This window comes from Eschrichtius robustus, chromosome 16 (assembly GCF_028021215.1).
Source record: "Eschrichtius robustus isolate mEscRob2 chromosome 16, mEscRob2.pri, whole genome shotgun sequence".
Classification (NCBI taxonomy): Eukaryota; Metazoa; Chordata; class Mammalia; order Artiodactyla; family Eschrichtiidae; genus Eschrichtius; species Eschrichtius robustus.
The window spans coordinates 92,141,489-92,162,760 of NC_090839.1; the positions used below are offsets into that span (position 1 = coordinate 92,141,489).

A 21,272-nucleotide genomic window follows, 5' to 3' on the forward strand; every position below is an offset into this window, starting at 1 on the left:
CGACGTGAACTTATCTACGAAACAGAAACAGACTCACAGACATAGAGGACAAACTCGAGGTTGCCAACGGGGAGGGTGGTGGGGGAGGGATGGATTGGGAGTTTGGGTTTAGCAGATGTGAACTATTACATATAGGATGGATAAACAACAAGGTCCTACTGTATAGCACAGAGAACTATATTCAAAATCCTGTGATAAACCATAATGAAAAAGAATATATATGTATAACTGAGTCACTTTGCTATACAGCAGAAATTAACACCCCATTGTAAATCAACTATAGTTCAATAAATTTTTTAAAACATGGGAGGTCAGAGGTAATGAGTGACCTCTCCAGCGTTCTACATCCAAAATTCAGCAGAGTAGGGTCTGTCCGACACCGAATTCACTCCAAAGACAGACGGACCTTGGAGAGAGGATATTCCAGGCAAAGGTACCACCGTGAGCAAAGGCACAGGGTAGGAAAGGACTGAGCTGATGCCAGAGCCTCAGCCAAACCCTGGCTGTCCTGCACCCTCACGGCCATGCCAATGGCCTGAGGTCAGCACCCCCGAATCCACCCAGCCGGGCCCTAAGTGTACACTCTCTGCCACAGCCCTGGGCCTCTGGGGTGTCCTGTCCACTCCTGTGTCACGCTCCACTGCTGTGTGCTTCTCAGTCTGGACGCCCATGGGGGTCTTAGGCTGCTGTGTGGTCAGAGCTGACCCCCACCCCAGACTGTCCTGTCTTCTCAACTTCTCAACAAATCCATGGAGAAGGTTCTTGGGGACCCCACCATAGTTCATATGGGAAACTAAGGCCCACTGAGGGGCAGGTGCCGGTCTCTGTCACACGGAGTTGGTGGCAGTGACGGGGTCAGAGCCCAGCCCACCCCCAAGCCCGACGTCCTGGATGATATCAGCTAAAGAGACGGGGGGGGGGGGGGCCACGGTGCAGCACGGACTGTGCGTGCTCACACCCTTCCCTCCTGCGAAACCTGGAGGCGCCTGGAGGGACAGGGGTCTCCACCCACCATGCCCAGGGTCTGGCAAACGGCAGGCACTCGATGGCCGTCTGGAGAACGACGGAAGGCGCAGGGACCAGGCGGCTTAACCCCGTGACCCGGTCCCAGCCCAGCGCTCCACCCCACGCGGCCCACGAGTTCCAGCTGCGCGCGCCTGCGCTCTGCCCCTCTCCCACGCCAAGCCTGCCCGCCCTCAGGGCTTTGCTCTGCCGCTCCCTCTGCCCAGAACCCCTGCGGCCTCTCCTCCTGCCGGTGGGCTCCTCTCCGTCCTCGACTCCTCTTCAGAATCACCTCCCCAAAGCCTCACTCTGAAGCCACGGAGAAGTCTGGGGAACTACGTGCTGAAGGACAAAGCCTCACAAATCCCCAGACGCCTCCTGTCACAGTCTGTTAGAGGTGGCAGAGCGTAAGATCACCATCACTTCACATAAACTCAGTTTACAGGGTTCTTTAACAGCTGAATACAGCAGGCAACAGTCTACTGCAAACACCCAAAACCTAAAATCCACTTTTCAAGGTACCGTGTCATTTACCAACAGCACCTCCTGCTGGTTCAGTGAAACATTACAACCCAGCTCTATCAGACGAGGAAACTCCCATTCACAGCACCTGCCTATAAGCCAAGTGTGAAAACTGCTGAATCAGAGTCCCAGGACCACGTGAAGTACCTGTGGCCTGGAGAAACCCAAGATACAGTCGACAAAAGAGGGCATATCTGTGATTTCTGAACGCACTGAAGGAAAACAGCTTGTCCAGCTACTTTCCAGCTGGAGGTGAGACTCCCAGCAGACACAGCACAGCTGGTCACTGAACACCTGGCCACTGGGATGGCAGCTTCAACCCCCATCATTCACTTAGGTATTCAATTCAGCATCTCAGATAATTTTTTCCATATAAGTCTGTCTTCAAATATACACTGAGTCAATATTAACATATACTGTGCTGCAGGTACGGCGTTTTACACTCCAACACATGACGCTGCATCTATTCCCATAAAGTGGTGGAAGACGAAATCTCTTTTACCCCCAGAGCATCCCCTGACTCATCAGGGGAGGATACTGGAGTGGCCTGAGCACGGCCACTACCTACTCAGACCGTTCTCGGGTCCCCTAAAACCCCCAGTTCCTCTTGTTGAGTCTTAGGGAGCCCCTGCAGCCTTTGCCCGTTTCCTCTGTGGGATGGGCAGCACCTCTGAACGAGAGTCAGACCCTAAAGGCCATTTGTTCCTGCAGGACAGCCGAATTTCACCCCACCCCTTCCGGGCCGCACCCATGACCCAGCACACCTGCTTCCCGGGTCGTTATGAACTGGCCCTGCCCCCCTTTGCCGGGACAGCCAGTGAGCAAGGGCATCCCTTACCTTCGGGTCAGGGCCCGCTGATGACCTGGCCTGTCTGAGAAGACCGGGCTGGTGTGTTCCTCCCCAGGGGGCCGTGCGCATCACATCCTCACTGCAGGACACAGAGAGAGAGCACGGGTCCAGACAAAGTGCAGGACACAGTGTCACCAAGGCAGCTTCCACTGTGTGGGGACAGAGGGGAGAGGAGTTGAGAAGGGAACGGGGCTTTCGGAAGAGCCCATCTACCTGAGCACAGGGGGAGTCTCTGCCCTGTGCGTGCTCACTGTGTCGATAACAGAACGGAGAGACCAGGACTTCGAGGAGAGCAAAGGGCAGGCAAGGGGCCGACACAGAGGCAAGAGACCAACAGAACTTCGCAGTACAGACTGGCTGGGCCCGTGGTCACTGCTGCGATTCCAGCCCACTCCACCCTGCGGTGGCCCGGGGGTTGGGCAGGGAGCCCCAGAAACAGAAGCCTTAGACCCCCGGCCCGGCTCTGGCTGACATGATGAGCTTGTGACCCGGGCAAGTCAGCTTACAGCCCGAGCCCCCTCACCTGCCCACCAGGTGTGACCGGTCATCCATCCTGGATCAACCCCAACTAGCGCTGAGTGTCCTCTCTGTGCTGAGGGCCTTCCACGCGCCTCACTTCACCCTCACTCTTCAATCACTCCATCCCCACTTTGCAGGTAGGGAAACTGAGGACGAGGGGGCGTCCTCTTGCGGGGGCACCCAGGGGAGATGCAGTAAGGAGCCGCGTTTGGATAAAGCCCGGTGCCACCATGCCACCGCTCTCTGTCTTTGTTTCCAGCCAGCTCGAGGGTGGCACCACCTGGTTTGGGGCGAGGGGGTGCCCAGAGGAAGCGGCACCTTGGGGACAAAGGGGATCCCGGGAGAAGGATGGGGGGGGATCCCGGGAGTAGGATGGGGGCGCTCCGGCACACCTTCAGCCCCTGGAGGCCCGGCAGTGACCCTCAAGGGCCTGGGCAGGAGCCGGATCCCCACGCAGTCTGCCGGCGCCTCCCGTCCCCCCACTCGGAAGCCCCCAGGCTCCTGGGCTGAGGGTGGGCGCTGAAAGGGAGAGGGGGCCTGTCCTGGGAGTGTGTGCAAATACATGAGCGAGTGGCGCGTAATTACCTAAAATTGTTGGTTAGAAGCGGATGTAAATAACCAAAAAATATGTGGGGAAGTGGGGGGAATGCTCATCAATTAGAGTTAATTACTTAACAGCTAATTGAAATAATAATGGGATGTATTTGAATATGCTAATGAGGCTGAACCTGCCTTGGAAAAGGTAATTGGAATAAAAATAGAGAGAACACCGGGCTCAGAAGCTCCCTGAAGCCTGGCCCCCAGGAGGCTTCCAGGCTGAGACCGAAGCCCAGGGACCCAGAGGCCACATCCCTTCCCACCCCCAGGCCTTTGCCCACCCTGGCTGCCCGCCCAGAGTGACCTCTGCTCTCCTCTCCTGGGTCGTGGTGACCCTCACAACCCCAGCTCGGCCTCCCAGCTGCCCAGAGCCAGCAGAGGGGCTGCCTCGCCCCATGGAGCCCCAGAGGAGAAGCAGGAACGCACGCTTATTGAGTGCCCCCTGTATACCCAGCCCAGCTTCGAAAAGAGTCCCGCATTACAGACGAGGAAACAGCTCAGGAACCCCGGGCACCCTGCCGTCTCGGCGGCACCGGGCAGGGCCAGGGCGCGGGTTTCCGGCTACCCTCAGACATCGTAGCAAAGCTGCCCGAGGCGGACCAGTGGCCCCCACGCTCCCACGCGTGTGAGCAGAAGCCAGGCCACCGCACGGGGAGATCCGCGGTCCCCGGTCTGCGAGTGGGTCCTGCGGTCTCACACTGCCTGAGCTTTCCCTCTCCGTTAGCATCGCTTGCAGACACCAAAATCACTCGTGTGTGCACACACACGCACACACACTCACCGCACTTGGCTTTAACCCAGCCCCGGCATCCCGCCCTGCAGCCGCCGCGCAGGCCGACCAGAGAGGCCACAGGAGCCCGGGGCCCGCTCCCACCCACCTGCCTCTGATAATACCTTGTCTTTCCGCAAACAGCCTAGAGCCTAGATCACCCAGGTGTCGCCCCTCGTGCAGGCCCACTAGCTCCCACGGACCCGGGGCCCAGCGGGAGGCCTCTCTGGGGCTGCGCCCCTTCCGGGGTTAGGCCGATTGCACAGATTTCCGACGGCGCTTGCGCTGCTGCTGGAAATCTATGGGCCTGAACAGCCCATAGATACTGGAATCGCGGGACCTGCGGCGGGAGGAGCTCAGGTGAAGCCGGTCATGGACCCGAGCCTCGGCCCCGGGAGCTACCTCGTGCGGCAGGTCTGACAAGGAGGTTTGCGGTTCGGGTGGAGCGGCTCGAGCGAGCGGAAGACGCGGGGGTGGGGGAGGGGGGGCCAGGTGGGAACCGGGCACCTGATGGAGACACGCTGACCGGTGGGACCTCGACAAGCCTCGGCTCCCCCTCCGAAGAACAGGGATGATGGTGACCACCTCTCACCGGCCACTGCTCAGGCTGGTCTGAACCCACAGGCCTGAGGGCCCTGAAAGCCCCAGAGACCACCTGGGTTGGAGGGGTCGAAGGTGACGACCCCCACTAGCAAAGTGTACACACAGTGATGCTGGGGTTCACCACGGCCCCCAAAGACCGCCCAGGGGCACCGAATCTCCCTTCTATTGAGAAGACACCTGTGCAGGACTTCTGCAGGTGGGAAAGCGAGACCCAAACCCTCCATCGAGCTGTCAAGGGGCGGAGAGCACAGGCCCCGAGGCTGCGGTCCCATCACAGAGACAGGAAAACTGGGGCTCCGGGAGGCCCGCAGCTCACACGGTGGGGGATGGGGTGGCCGAGGCCCCCCTTCCGAGGTTCACTGTGCGCACGATCGGGTGGTGGCCCAGGACCCCTGCCGCGTGAGGGTGCCCCTCGGGCGGCAGAGGCAGCAGCTGGGGGGGGGGGGGGGGGCGGGGCCCAAGTCCTCCTCTTCCAGGAGGAGCGACTCACCCTGGCGGACGTCAGTCTGGGTGAGGGGGTGGGACAAAGGAAAGGCCCCAACTTGGCATTTGCATTTCAAACACTTCTATCAGCAAAACAAATAACAGTAATTATACCATTTGCATATTTTGCGCAATGATTGTTTAGCGAGGTGGGGAGGAGGGGCTCCTGCTGATGCCAGCAGCCTGGCCTCCCCGCAGCTGCACCCGTGCCCCCCCTTCTCCACGGCACATCCCCCCGACGAGGCCGGGGGCGAGGGGGCTCTGGGGGGCAGGAGGCACCCGCCCTCTCCCTGGGCCCGCCCCACCTGTCAGGAGCCAGGCCCCTCACCTGGGACGTGGGGTGCTGCTGGCTGCTTTAGGGCCCTGCAGGGGCGCAGCCAGCCCCCCGACCTGCCAGCCTCAGGCCGGGATCCTCGTCCAGCCCCCGGGCGGCTCCGCGGCCTCTCCCTTCGCCCAGCACATCCTCTGCGCCCTCACACCCCGCCACACGTGGCCCCTCAGGCCCTCCCCCTCTTCCTTCAGGCCCAGCACCACCCGACCACCCGCTGCTGCCCCGGCGCACAGTGGGCCTCAGCAGTGGGGATGCCGCACCCCAGGCCCCTGCGTTCCACGGCGCCTGCCAGGCTCCTGGTGTGCACCGGGGGCTGGGGAGGGCTGCCATCCTGGCGCTGACCCTACGGAGGGGGCACGGTGGGAGGAGCCCCCAACTCGGGGCATCGTGGGCCAAGGGGAACGGGGCTGGAGGGAAAGGGCGCTGAGCTGACCTGCCCAGGCCCCTCCCCAGCTGCTGCAGGGGGTGGTGCCTTCCCAGAGCATCCTGGGGGCAGGGGTGCCCCAAGAAGTGTTCTCAGTTCCCTTCTGCCCCCGGGGGAACCTCGGCAGGGCTCCATCCCTCGGGACCCCACCTCCCTCCTCTGCCCAGGGTGGCTGGACAGAGAATGGCAGGCCCCTCCTGCCCCTGCCTCAAGGCCCCAGACGGGGCCCTTCTGGGGGGTGGGGGTCGTTCCAGGCTGGGGGCCACACGTGGAGGGAGCGGTGGGCTAGGGTTAGGGTTCGGGTTTACGCAGCGCAGAGTGGGTCCTGCTGCCCCCCGCCCCCCGTTCCTGCCCCGCCTCTCCTGTGCCTGCTTCCAAGGGACAAAAAGCCCGGGAGCGAGAAGGGGAGGCTGGGGGCCCCAGCAGCACCTCGGGAGACTGTAGGAAGCCCAGCCCCTGGCAGGCCTGCAGGGAGGACAAGGGGCAGGAGAGGGGACAGGTGTGGGAGCAGCTCAGACAGGCCGGGAGGGAGAGCTGAACCCTGCCAGCCAGCACCGCGTGCGTGTGCGTGCGTGTGCGCACGCGCGTGTGTGTCCGGCAGAGTCCCCCAGGCCAATGCTGGTCCTTCTGTCTGGGTGAGGAAGCAAGACACGGGGCTCTGCATGCCTGGCCCCTGCAGCTCAGTCTGGGGAGCTGAGGAGGGGAAGGGGCATGTCCCCCCACCCATCAGGGCTTGGGAGGAAGGTGGCCCCACAGGCCGTCCCACTGCTCTTCCCTCCCCCCTCCCTACCCCCCACAGCTGGGCCAGGGCCCTTCCCAAAGACCACAGGAAACCAACCCCCGAGCCACTCCGCCTTCCCCTGAACAGCAGAGACGGCCGTGCAGTGCTGCCCGGCCCCACGAGGTGCGAACTGCAGTCTTATCATCCCTGGTTTCCAGATGGAGAAACTGAGGCTCAGGGAAGTGACATCACACAGATGAGCCAGGGCCTGTGCCGGGCCTGCCTGACCCCTTGCTTTCTGCAGGACACGCTCCCAGTGACAGCACCAACAGGACAGGTGTCATTTGTGCCACCATTCTGCAGACAAGGAAACTGAGTCCCAGATGCATGAAGACACTGGCCCAGGATCACCCAGGATACTCCTCAGCTGGCCTGACAACTCTTTGCTTTTGACTTAAAGTCAGGCAGAGGCAGCGAGGGACGCGTTAATTACTGCTCCCAGGCCGGCTGCAGGCAGTGCCACCTCCCCTCCTCCCTTTAATCTCTTCCCACTCAGCCCAGAGGAAGGGAAGCCAGGGCCTGAGGCTTGGAAGTGCAAATGAGGCCCCTTCCCCCTTAAACTGCGAGCAGCATTAACTCCTCGCTTCACACCCCACAGCCCCACAAATTCCAGATGGAGTAAACAGTTAAATATGAAATACTACACCGTAGAAAAAAAGCTAGATGAAAACAGAATTCAATACTTAGCAGTCCTCAGGAGGGAGAAGGCTTTCCAAACTCTGGAGAAATAGAATAAATTGTAAAAGAAAAGAGACACAGATCTGACCATATAAAAATAAAGGAGGACTTCCCTAGTGGTGCAGTGGTTAAGAATCCGCCTGCCAATGAGGGGGACACGGGTTCGAGCCCCGGTCCGGGAAGATCCCACATGCCGCGGAGCAGCTAAGCCCATGTGCCACAACTACTGAGCCTGCGCTCTAGTGCCCGCGAGCCACAACTACTGAAGCCCACGCACCTAGAGCCTGTGTTCTGCAACAAGAGAAGCCACCGCAATGAGAAGTCCGCATACCTCAATGAAGATTAGCCCATGCTCGCCGCAACTAGAGAAAGCCTGCACGCAGCAACGAAGACCCAAAGCAGCCAAAAATAAATAAATAAAATAAGTAATTTTTAAAAATAAAAATAAGGGAAAAGAACACAAAAAATAACAAAAAATTTTAAAACATGCACAACATACAGGGAAAACTATTCATAGCACATGTGACAGAGAAATGATAACTTCATTATGTAAAAAATTCAAATTGATTAGGGAAACACTAACAATGTATAAAAAAATGGGTAGAGAACCAGACACAAAGGAAAAAACGCAGTTGGTTAACAAATATATGAGACAATGTTCAACCTCTTGCATAATTAGGGAAATGCAAATTTTTAAAATTACATTGAGACACCATATAGGCTCATCAAATAATGATCTAAAAACAACTACTACCACAAAAACAAAACAAAACAAACAAACAAAAAAACACCTAAAGATAATAGCCAGTGCTGCTAAGGTAATGGTGAAACTGGCACAATACTTTTGGAAAATCATTTGGTAATACAGATAAAAAAGCTCTTAAAGTGTGCATAGCTTACAGCAGACAAGATGCTTAATGGTGAAACTAAAACTTTCCCTTTAAGATCAAGGACAACACATGGATGCCTGCTACTACCACTTCTAAACTGCATTAGTGGGCTCCACCATTGCAATAAGGCAAGAAAAAGAAATAAAAATCATATGACTCAGAAAGGAGGAAACAACTCTAGTTATTCATAGGCATTACGTAAAAAAATCCCAAAGAATGTATAAATACAGCGATGGATGACAGAGCTTAGAGTGCTGGATATAAAATCCATATACAAATGTAAACTGGATTTCTATTCATCTGTAGTAAGTAGAAAATGAACATTTATTAAAATTCAACACTGCAAATTGATCCGTAGATTCAATGCAATCACAATCAAAACCCTGGCAGATTTTTTTCTTTTTGTGGAACTTGACAAGCTGATTCTAAAGTTTATATGGAAGAGCAAAGAGCCAAGAATGGCCCTAAATAAGAAGAACAAGGTTGAGTGGGGGGTTTACTCAATCAGATAATTTATTATACAACCACAGAGACTGAAATAGTGTGCTCGTGGTACAAGATCAGACAAATGAACCCATGGATCAACACAGAAAAGCTCAGACACTGAACTAGGAACCAGCCCTTGATATGACAAAGAAGACACAGTAAATCAACGGGGAAAGGAAAGAGCTGTCAATAAATTAGATATTTATCTGGGAGGATAAAGAAATCAAACCCCTACCTCACACCACACAAAAAATCAATTCCAGGTTGATTATAGACCTCAATGGGAAAAGAAGAACTATATATTTAAGGAGATAACAGAAAAATACATTGATGACCTGGAGGAAGGGAAGGTTTTCTTCCTATGCACCCATACAAGAATATATTGATAAACTTTACTCCATGAAAATGAAGAATTCCTGTTCTTAAAATGTAACATAAAAAGAATAAAAACACAAGCCACAAATGTTAGAAGACAGCCATCTTCTATCTATTCTGAGGAAATGCTATTCCATTCCGAATCTATGGACAACTCCTACAAATTAACGAGGAAAATACAGGCACCTCAATAATAAAATGGAGAGAGGCCTTGAAAAGGCATTTCACAAATGAGGACATCCAATAAGGCTCCAAAAAACCAAACCATAAAAGATTCTCAACTTCATTATTCATGAAGACAGAAAAGCTTCAGAAGTCTCAAGAGTCTTGTGTTGGGAAGCAATGGAGCAGGAGGACCCTCATCCTCTGCTCTGGAGGCCGTTTCACCATCACTTTGGGAAACAGCATGACACGAAGCTGCACATTCCGAGATCAGCCATTCCTCCCCAGGTGGAAACCTCGGACTATGGTACTCACACAACCAAAGACACACCAGGAGGTTCATCACAGCCCCAAACTGGAAATGAGTCTGATCCAGTCCTAGAATGGGATACTCTCCAGCAATGAACAGATAAACAGCGCCCAAATAATGATGGCCAAAAGAACGGGGTCAGAAAGTCTAGGTATGCAATGATTATCTTTATGTAAAGTACAAAAACGGGCCATCCCAGAACACATTGTTGGGGGACGCTGGTTGCTACGTTCCGGAATGGAAAGGGAGGGCTGTATCAGGGAAAAGCTCTTGGAAGGGCTCCCGGGGGCTGGTGATGTTGTCTCACAGTCTCTTAACCTTGACTGTGGTTGTGCAGATGTCCACATAGTGATTATTCTTTCCATTGTTCATACGTGTTTTTTGCACTCTTCTGTACATACTATTCATTACATCTGACAATATGAAAAAGTCAGAGGGGTGTGGGAGGAAAGTCCGTCCCTGGAGCCAACTGTCTTCCTCCCAAGAACCTATCATAAAGAAATAATCCCAAAGAGGAAAAAAATGTATGGCCAAAGATTTCCACTGCCACCTAATATAGAAGAGAAAAAAAATTGGAAACAACCTAAGTGTTCAATATGAGGAGAAGGGCTGTAAATCAATTGCAGCACACCCTCACTGAATGTTGCACCAGCATTTTAATAACGCTGATGAAATTTTGCAGCTTGGAAACTGCTCAAGATCCGTGAATGATCAGAGACAAGTTCATTCCAAGACGACAGAAATATGAACATATACCTGCAAAACACATGTTCAAGGGTGTTCTTAGCAACAGTATTCAGAGCAGCCCAAACTGGAAACAATGTCCGTCAGTGTCAGAAGGGATAGATGAATTGGGGTGTCTCCACACCTGGGAATATTATACAGCAACGAAGATGAAGGAACCATCACATCCAACAACAAAGTTATGTGAATCTCACAAGTGAAATGTTCTGTAAAAGAAGCCAGACATAAAGAGTATATAATCTATGAGTCCGTTTACAAAATGTGCAAAAACAGACAAAACTATGCTGCTAGAAGCCAAAATCGTGGTCACCCTTGGGCGGGGCATGACCCCAAAAGGCCAGGAGGTGACTTCTGGGGGGTTGGTTAGCTCTGCCTCTTGATGTAGGTGCTGGTTATACGTTATGAAAAATTCACTCAATAGTAGCTTGGGATCTGTGAGCTTTTCTGCAGGTAAGTTACATTTCAGCTTGTCACAAGTGTTTTTTAAGGGTGATTGATACCAACACGCTGTAGCAAACCCTCATCCTCAGAAGAAGAAAAGACCAGAAAGCCATTCTCCGGAGTGCCAACCTGCTCATCTCTGGACGGTGGAACCACAGTTCATTTCTCCTTTGAGCATTTTCCTAATTTGCTTTTGTGATAAAATAGATATCTTTTGAAAATAAAAAATAATTGGGAAATAATACACTATTGCACATATTTAAATGCCAGGCAAAAAAAACAAAAAAGTGCTTGTGCTAATTAGCATTTTGCAATCCAGAATGGCCTGATGCTTTCCACATTGTGGGAAAACTCAGGGCTCATGCTAACGTGCGTGAGCAGGACCCTCACCCCATGTTCTCGCGGCTGCAGCCCCGTCATTCCTCAGCAGGAGGCCGACGTGCTAATTTGCTGGGCAAAAGCAGAGAGACCTCAGAGGGTGCGACGCAGTAAAGAAAATTGCAGCGAAGGGGAGGTGGGAATATTCGGGAGGCATCAGCCCGACGAGTTGTATGTAAGAGCCATAAATTTGATAAGTGCTTATTAGAAATATGAAAATGAGGCTTGAAATTTGCTTGTTTGCCTGAAATGAAGGCTGAGGTTCCCTCAGACTCTACTTGGCTAAAAATGTGGTAAGCTGTTCCACTACAGGCGCAAGATAAAAAAATACATCTAGACAGACGTGAGATCCCCAGAAGAGCCCGTGGCAGTGTCCTGGGCACACCGGTAAACACTCCTCAGAAACGGGCCGGAAGGTCGGCCGGATCCCTCGCGCCCTCCTGCCATCCGTCCGGTGACTCCGGTTCCTTCCTCAAGGCGGTCCAGGACCCCAGCCCCAGTATCCGGCCAGCGGAGCTCTGCTCTAGCACCGAGGACAACGGCCCGGTGACCGTCCACGGGGCGCTGACTACAAGCCGGGCCTTACTCACTCATCGTCACGCCGACCCTGGCAGGTGGCCCCTGTTTCGAAGCCAGGCCACAGGTGAGCACAGAGGAGCCACGAGTGACCTGCCACCATCCCGTCCAGCACGACCGGCAGCCCCGGGCTCAGGCGGCCTCCCCGCGGGACTGGTGCCTGCGGGGAGGCCCGCGTGTTCTCAGCCCAGCAGACATGTTCAGGTGAATCTGCCGAACGGCGACAAACACCTTGCCACGTTCGCAACGGCAACACTGATAAAACGGGAAAAAAAGACACATTCCCAGGAGAATGGGGCGGGGGGGGGGGGGGGGGGGGAGGGGGGACAGCCTTGAAAGGACCGGAAATGAACGCGCCCCGGGGGGAACTGTGCTCCTCCCGCTGAGAACCCTTCTGACAAATGAGACAACAGCCTGGGGCCCCTGGGCCAGTGGGAGGGCAGCTGGGACGGAACCCGAACACTCCCACCCCGGCCGGCCTTCGCGCGGGCGGGTGGACCCCAGAGGCTCAGCTCCATCTCACAGACGGGGCAGCGGGGGCTCAGCGAGGCCAGGGATTGGTCTCCTGCCTGTGCACCGCTCCCCCACCACCCAGACACCCCCTAGCGGGGGAGGAGGGGGCAGAAGGGGCAGCTGTCCTCGACAGGCAGAGGCCTCAGGCCCATCTGTGCATATAAACGTAGGCAGGAGACCCTCCCTGCCGCCCCGACGCAGCACCTCTCCCGCCAAGAGGAGTGGGGGCTCCTCTCTGCAGTGCCCAGGAGGACCATCACCCTGTCCTCTCTCCCTGCCCTGGCTTACAGCAAACTCTCCCCCACCCCATTCCTCTCGTCACCCACACCACTGCCGGGAAGCCCAGATCAGAGAGGGCAGGGGCTTCTCCAAGATCTCAAAGCAAATGGTGGTGGGCCTTGGACCCCAGCCTGGGCAAGAGCTCGATGCCACCTCCTCCAAGAAGCCTCCCCAGCCTGCCCCGCATGAAGGAGCCAGCGGATCGCCCCAGGCCATGTCTGCAGAGCCCTGTCCTCTGGCATTGTTCTCACTTCTCTGCTTCTCCACGTCACTCCCACTGACTGTCAACTCCATACGGGCAGGCGTCCGTCTCCTTTGCTGCTGTGCCCCGGCGTCTACACCAGCACAGGGCTGAGCACACAGTAGGAGCTCAATAGATGCACACTTGACACGGGCAAGGACTTGGTCTCGTACCTCCAGGCCTGGCACAGGGTAGGCCCCGCAAGATTTGCTGAGTGAACGTTGTGAACGAATGAATGGGAAGCAGTTAAGCCTAAAACCAGGCAGGTTTTAAGAGCGGGGGTCAGGGCGGGGCTGTGTCCCCCCCTCTGTCTCCAGGTGGGATGTGGCCCAGGCCTGGTGCCCAGGCTTGCTCCGGCCTCTACCTGGCACCTGACCCGAGGGTGCGGCCGGAGGGCTGGCATTGGGAGGGGGCTGAACGGAGTCGGTGGGGTCCCAGTCACTCTGGACTAAGGCTGGTTCTCGAGCCTGGAGGGAGCAAAGGTTGCCAGCACCCGGTCAGCAGGAGCACCCAAGCGGACTTCATGAGCGAGTGGACGTCACGACGGGAAGCAGAGTCGTCACAGCCCTGGCCGGGCTGGGGGTGGGTTCCAGGTCGAGGGGCCCATCCCTCCCCCACATCGAGTGCGCGCAGGACTGCACGGCTGTGACGTGGACGCGGGATGTGGCCCGTCCACATTGTCCCATGACGCCACTTGCGGAGGGAGGGGCACAGAGGCAGAAAGTCAGGTGAAGGGCTCTGGACGTCCCTCCGTGCAGGAGGCGCCCACGCCTGTGGCCACGCAGTGGGCAGGGGCGGCACCCCTAGCTGGCGGGCGGCCGGGGTCAGGACACAGGGCCTCTCAGGATCCCCACCTCCCTCTAACAGGAAGCGTTTGTTTTCTTCTGCAGTGAACCGCAGGCTTGTTCCAACGAGACCCAGAAACTCAAACGCGGTTCCCATGCCCCCACCCTGCAGGGCCAGCTGCCCGGTGGTCTCACGGGACCCAAACAGGCCCCAGCGAGGTGTGCGGCCGGCAGCTCTCAGAGCCAGTCTGGCAAAGCGCAGCTGGCCAGCTGTGGTGACCGTGGTGCCTCTTGAGCCTTGGGTCTTATGCCCTCACTTCTGCCAGAATCTCCGCACCTGGGCAGCTGGGGGGTCTGGGTGCCGGGGGAGGGGGAGGGTCACTCCCTTGGAGGGAGGGGTTGACTGTCACCAAGCAGTGGGGGACGCCCAGGCCCCATTTCCAGCCTCACCACACATGCCTGTGGATGACTGAGAAGCCAGAATCCCCTCCTCCGGCCTCACCCACCCCTCCCTCCATCCTCCCAGGCCCTTTGTGCCGTCACTGCTGTTGCCATGGGAACGCTGCCAGCTGAGCCGATGACTTCAGGGCGGGCAGATGGGGAGGAGCTGGGCTGGGCCCGCCTGGTCTTGCAGCAAAGGTCCCGGATAATTAGCCAAATGGCAAAGGAGGCAGGGAAGCCACTTGGGCAGAGGCCGAGCTCGGGTTTAAGGCGAGGGCTGTTTTCCGAGTCTGGGAGCGGGAGGTGGGTGGAGGCTGGCAGGACCCCACATCTGCCTGGGCTGGCCGGGGAGTGGGAGCGGCCACAGCTAAAGCTGTCTCCAGCCTCAGTTTTCCTCTCCAGAAGGTGGGAGCCAGACCACAAACCCAGGGCTCCCTGCTGCGTCTGTCGGGGGGGGGGGGGGGGGCGCCCGGCACATCTTCTTGCGTCAATCACATCCAGATGGGGGCTTCCGGAAGCTTCCCATCTAATCCTGCTCGCAGGGGGTGGCAGCGTTTGCTGGAGAGAGGATAGCACTTCCCCATCCTCCCGGAGCCCTCACCCCGGGGCCCTGATTGGTCCAGCCGCCCCCGGGGAGCCCACCACGTGTACCCCACCTGTCAGCACCAATTCAGGTCTCCCAGACACCTGCTCTGCGCCTGGGGTTGCCATGGGGACGAGCTGGCAGGGCAAACGTGTTCACGCAGGGCCGTGGGCACCGCCGAGGTGTCCACACCAGCCGTGCACACAGGTCTGCAGGTGTGCCCGCATCGTGTCCACACGTGTCCACACATAGCTGTGTGTTCGAACACCAGAAGTGGTCCCTAACTCGGGGTAGATGCAGGCTGTGCACGGCACACGCTCGTTCAGGGATGCGTGTGGCCCAGCCAGGCCTCACTTGGACCTGGACCGCTGTTCCCTGTGGCGGCCTGGAGCACGTTGTCAGGAGGAAGCAGACGCCTTCTTTCACTTTCTCTCCTTTCATTCCTCAACTCTGCAAGGTAGGGATTCAGGAAGCCTCCCCCAACTTCCAATGAAAGAAACAGAGGCTCAGAGAAAGGAGGTAGCTGGCCCAAGGTCACTGAGCCCTCGGAAAGTTCTGGAGGGTTGTGCGGGGAGGTCCCCAGGAGGGCCTCAAGAATCCACAGAATCGCCTGGTCCAGCCCTGCACCCCCAGCCCAGAGGCAGCCGCAGCCCCGGCCCCGGTGGGCGAGCAGGTTACCAGCCCAAGTGCCTCCTGCTTCAGACTCTGCGTCTCATGCATACAATGATGCAAAGGCAACTCTCCACGTCGAGAGCATCGCCAGCCTCTGCTGACAAGTGCCGACTTCTGGCTGCCTCTTCCCCGGCTCCACTCAGACACGCCGCCTGCCCCGGATCCCTCCCCGCCCCGGGAGCTCCCCGTACTGCCCGGCAGGCCTTAGGGCCCTCCTCGCCAGGCCGAGGAGAGAGAAGCACCGCCAGCAGGCACGATGGTGAGTGGCCACGCGCCAGGCCTGGATGCGGAGTGGGGAGGCGGCAGGCCTCTGCCCGGGTCAACAGAGCAGCCTGGCCCAGCCCTATAGCCACTAGTGCCACTGGGGTCCTCTGAGTGCCCGGACTCAGCCAGGAGGCTGGACGGAGCTGTCCAGGCCCCAGTGACCAGCTCGGGGGGTTGGGGTGTGGCTGCAGCACCGGGGCGGGGGGGGGGGGGCGCGGGGGGCGGGGGGATGGGTGCCAGCAGCCTTCCCCCACACCTCACAGCAGCTCATAACCAGCCTCCCCACCACCGTGCCTTCCACTCGGCACACCAGGCACGGCGCAGGCAGGGAAACTGAGGCCCAGAGTCACAAGTGGCTTGTCCACTTCGCAGAGCCAGGGGATGGCGGCCACCAGGAGGGTCTGGCGGGGGATCAGATCGCTGCACGCGGTGTGGGCGCTACCCTGCCAGCCACGCGGCCGTCCTGGATGCCCAGGAAGCCCGGCACTGCTGCGCTGGGCGGCAAAGCTGGCCTTTAAATACCCCGGTGATTTCACCCCGTGGCGCCCTCCTCTTCCCCAGCCGCCTGAGGCGCCAGGCCGCGCGGCTAACGCCTACTGAGCTGTGAAGGTCCACTTTTCAAAGTTAAACATTTTCCGGGCTCCCTGGCCCAGGATTTAGACGCAGCCTGGTGACATCTGGGTGCAGGGCCAAGACAGTCACTCGGGGAGGCCGGCGCCCACGTGGACACCACGCCGCCCCCAGCTCTCGCTGCCCAGCCGGTGCCCACAGAAAACCGACCCCCGCGGCCAACCTGGGGGGCACCGAGTCGGGAGGACAAGGCGGGGCAGCGGGAAGCTCACCCCAGCGCAGCCGGCAGATTGTCCGTCCCAACCCCCTGCCCCACTTCATGGAGGAGAAACCGAGGGAGGGGCTGCGAGTCCCCTAACGCCAGCGACCACGGGGTCTTACCCGACTCTGGGTCCCGTGGGGCCCAGCACAGGGCCGGGCACCCAACAGGTGTGCTGCCAGGAGGAACTCACCCGAGGCTGCAGAGCAGTTAGCGGCAACCACGGATGGAGACCCCAGACCCCCGGGTCCACTGCATTGGCCTGGGAGGCCTCCAACTGACCTCTGTCGGCTTACATGTGAGGTGGCCTGACCCCTCGAGTAGACCCTGCCTCTGTGCGTGGAGGGGGGGCAACATGTTGGAAGGAGGCCTGAATGTGGACTCAGCCTCAGTTCTGCTACTAACTGCCTCCAGGAGCTTGTTGCCCCAGACACTTCCTGGGCCTCAGGGTCTCCACCTGCCATCTGGTGCCATTCGTCTTGGAGCCAGGGGTCTTCTTTACTCCCATTTCTTCCAAGCCTCTGTCCATACTGACGCTGTCTTTTTGCAGTCCCTGTAGGTATATCTATCCATCATCCATTCATCCACCATCAGCACCTCATCCGTCACCTAACCCATCCGCCATTCATCCATCTTTCAGCCATCCATTTACCTATTCATCTACCATCCATCTATCCATCCATCCCTCTATCCCTCACACATCCATCCGCCCTTCCATCCATCCATCCATTTCATCATCCATCCAGTTTATTCATCCATCATCCATCCATATCCATCTACACACCCACCGCCTCACCCATCTACCTATCCATTTATTTAATTATGAAGAATATTTCAAGCAGTCCTGGGCCAGGGCTAGAGCCCAGGCCCCCAAATCCTGACCCAGGGCCCTTTCCAGGTCGCTGGGTACTCAAACAGCTCAAGGAGTATCCATTCTGTCACTGGCATTGGCTGTGATCGCTGCCGGCTTGAGGAAGGGCTCCCAGCCCCACTGTAGGGCTCCTGGAGATAACCGAAAGCTAAGGGACCAGAGAAGCCCCCACCACTGGCCCTGCTTCAGGACTATGTGAACCTGGTCAAGAACCTCACGCCCTCCCGACCTGCAACAGACACATGATTGCAGAGGCTTCACGTTGGGCCACACCACGGAAACTGGCTGTAAACGGACAACGTGGTTAGGGAATGCAACAAAACGATGAAAATTAAAGGGACAGGACACATCTTGCCCTTGCCGCCAATCCCACAGCTTCCCAAGGGTCTGTGCTGCACCAGGTTCCAGCCACCAGCTAAGGTGGACTAAGCCTGCCCAGACGAGCCCTCTGCAGATCTCAGGCAACAAGGACAATCTGAAACCCCAAAATTATACCAAACACCCAGAAACATATGCATGCATGATTCCTTAGCAACCCATGCCTGTGCCTTCTTCCCCGTGTGTCCCCTCATCCTTTGGTTCCTTCGCTTGTCCATCTGTACTGTCAGACCTCAGACACGTTATGTGAATGGAACAGAGACCAAGATCCTGTACAACCCTGAAATTGTGCTTATATGCTGGCAAGCACATTCACGTGCATAATTAATACATCCTGTGTGCCATGTAGAGAGACCAGGTTAAAAAATAATGTCACTACTCGGTTACAAAAAAGAATGGGCTTTTGATAAACACAACTTGGATGAACCTCCAGGAAATTTTGCTGAGTGAAAACAAATCTGATCCCCGAAAGTTACTGTATGACTCCATTTATACAGTATACTTGAAAAGACAAAATTATAGAAATGGAGAAGAGATCAGTGTTTGCCAGGGATTAGAGATGAGGTTGGGGGGAGGAAGCTGAGTGTGGCTATAAAAAAGTGACATGAGGTATCTTTGTATTGATGGAAATGTTCTGTATCTGGACTGTATCACTGTCAATATCCTAGTTGTCACATAGTTTTGCAAGATGGTACCACTGGGGAGAAATGGATAAAAGGTACCTAGGATCTCTCCAAATTATTTCTCATGATTGCATGGGACTCTACAATGGATCTCAAAATAAAATTTCTAATTTAAAATAAACGAAATAATGCCACTGAAAATGGGTGGTATTTTTAATAAAAGGTGTAAGATCAACTGGATTAATATATATGAAAAGAAATGAAGCTGAATCCCTACCTCACACCACAGATAAAAATTAATTCCAAGTGGACCGAAAGTCAACATCAAGTGTAAAACAATAAAGATTCTAGAAGACGACATGGAAGAGGTCTTCAAAAACCTGAGGCGAGAAAAGATTTTGTGATAAGCGAACAAAAAGCACTAATTCAGAAGGATAACTTGGACTATATTAAAATGAAGAACTTCTCATTAAAAGACATGAATGGAAGAGGGAAATGTCAAGCAGTAGAGTGGGAGGAGATATTTGCAACCTATATAATCAGGATTGGAAGAGTTTATAGATATGTAAAGAATTCTTACAGATATATTAGATAAAGGCAGAAATCTCAATAGAAAAAATGGGTAAAGGTTTTGAGCCGATTATTTCACCAAAGAGAATATCCAAATGGTCAATAAACTTATGAAAAGGTGTTCACCAGTAGGACTAAAATTAAAAGGACAGACAATACCAAGTGTTGACAAGGATGCAGAAAAACCAGCACAGAACGGGTGCTGACAGGTGGGGCGGGCTCATGGGAGTATAAATTCGTACAACCATTCTGAAAAGTGTTTGGCAATATCTACTCAAATTGAACATAGGTACCACCTATAGCCCCACTGCTAAGTATCTGTCCAGCAGAAATGAGTGCACATGCCTACCAAAAGGCAAGTGCAAGAGTGTTCATAGCAGTACTAGCCACAATTGCTGTAGACTGGAAACAACCCAAATGTCCATCAACAGTAGAAAAGACAAAAGGGATACTGTCTAAAAACATAAACTACATGTACAACACCAACACTGATGGATCTCACAAAAACTGTGTTGAGACAAAAAAGCTGGCCTCAAAAGAATACATATCGTGTGGTTCCATTCATATAAAGCATAAAAACAGGAAAAACTGTAGGATTAAAAATCAGAAAAGTGTTTCCCTTTAGGGAGCAAAGAGGGGTAACAATCATGTGGGAACACGAAGATGTTCTGGGACGCACGTAATGTCTTATTTTTTGAACTAGTCGGTTCTTAGATGAATTTCACTTTGTGATAATTCATGGAGCTGCCTGTTTTTTAAAGTTTTGTTTTTAGAAGACGGCACTGTGAGATGGGACTTCCAGCATGCTGGAGGAAGAGGGTTGCCAAAGCCTTTCTCCAAAACTATAAAAATAGTCCACATGATAAAAATAACCATTTCAATATCTTAGAAACTGACCAAAAGACATTTATCCAAGAAAAAGTACTAAACTTTGAATAAGACAGGGAGAATCTGTGACATTCTCACCTGGAACTGCTTCCATCTCCCCACTCCCAGCTCAGTTGGTACATCATCCTAACAGGACAGCACAGGGCAGGCCGTGAAAACTAGAAGCTTCACTGGCAGAGGCTGATTTAATTTAAAGCAGAAGGCACAAAACTCACGCCCAGCAGCGGTGTTGTCAAGGATGAGTAGCAATCTCAGTGGTGAGTGAATGAGGAAAGCCAGCAACGCTGCAAGGCTGAGACTGCGACCCTGGCTGGGGCAGCAACAGACCAATGGACTAACTGGAAACTTGACAAAGAACGACGTGAAATGTGACAGTCACAGAGGTGCTGGATAAGCTCTCCACAAACACCCGGCTGATGGGTAGCATGCAACAGGGAAAGCAGGCACAGCCCAAGAAATTCACACATCCCTGGCCTACCGAGAGCCTGTGGACATATGCAGGGGAGACGCAAGAGTCTGACAGAGAGGAAAAGCCAGAGCAGACTCGAAAACTGCCTGGTCCTTGAATGTGCTCCTAAACCCACATGCAGATCCATCAACAGACAGTGAAAGCCTGACACAACCTCTGACCAATAACTGCCTGACCACTAAGCTAAGCAGACACAGACATGATCCACAGGAAGCCAAAATTTTAAATAAAAGCAGGAATTTTTTTAAAAAGGCAGACTAAGCAGAGACATCAATCATCACACATCGGGGGACAATGGCTTTCAAACCGTTAGTCCAGGCAACTTACTCAATAAACAAAAAACAGCAACAATAACAACTCCTAGGGGGGAAAAAATATCAGAATCCAGAGGTGCTACATATGGTGTCTAAACTGCCCATTTTCAACAGAAAATTACAAGATATGCAAAGGAGGAGGAAAAGGTAACTCATACTCAAAATAAAAAGCAGTCAGTAAAAACTGTCACTGAATGTCACAAGATGTTGCGTATAGCAAAGGCTTCAAAGCAGCAATCATAAATCTGTTTTTAAAAAAACACAAAAGACAATCATGTTTACAGATCAAAGGAAAGTATGATGACAATGACTCAAAGACAGAGAACCTCAGTGAAGAGAGAAGAATTATTTAACACAGTTTTGGAATTCAAAAGTGTAATAACTGAAGTGAAAAACTCATGAAGAGCTCAACAATCAATCTGAGATGGCAAAAGAAAGAATTAGTGAACCCAAAGATAGGTCAGAATAAAGTATCCAATCTAAAGAACAGAGAGAAAAAATAGAGAAGGAAAATAAAGTGAGCCTCAGATATCTGTGGGACAGCATCAAGGACACCAATATGTATGTGATGGAAGTCCCAGGAGAAGAGAAAAGAAAGTGGTAAGAAAATACTTCAAGAAATAAAAGCTAA

The 21,272-nt window shown here is 54.4% G+C and overlaps 1 protein-coding gene across 10 annotated transcripts in view; it reads right to left on the reverse strand.

Annotated features, from left to right (window-relative positions):
- Positions 1 to 21,272, reverse strand: part of ELFN1 (extracellular leucine rich repeat and fibronectin type III domain containing 1) — a 69,626-nt gene that overhangs the window by 30,290 nt on the left and 18,064 nt on the right. For 3 of the 10 annotated variants that reach the window (XM_068566097.1, XM_068566101.1, XM_068566096.1), the window contains exon 2: positions 2,363 to 2,523. The exons of 4 other annotated variants lie outside the window; for them this stretch is intronic. The gene's annotated coding sequence lies outside the window, so the exon portion shown is untranslated. Of the gene's footprint in view, positions 1 to 2,362; positions 2,524 to 4,384; positions 4,404 to 21,272 lie in introns of those variants that run through there. 3 more of the 10 variants (XM_068566099.1, XM_068566100.1, XM_068566098.1) reach the window with 2 other exon arrangements.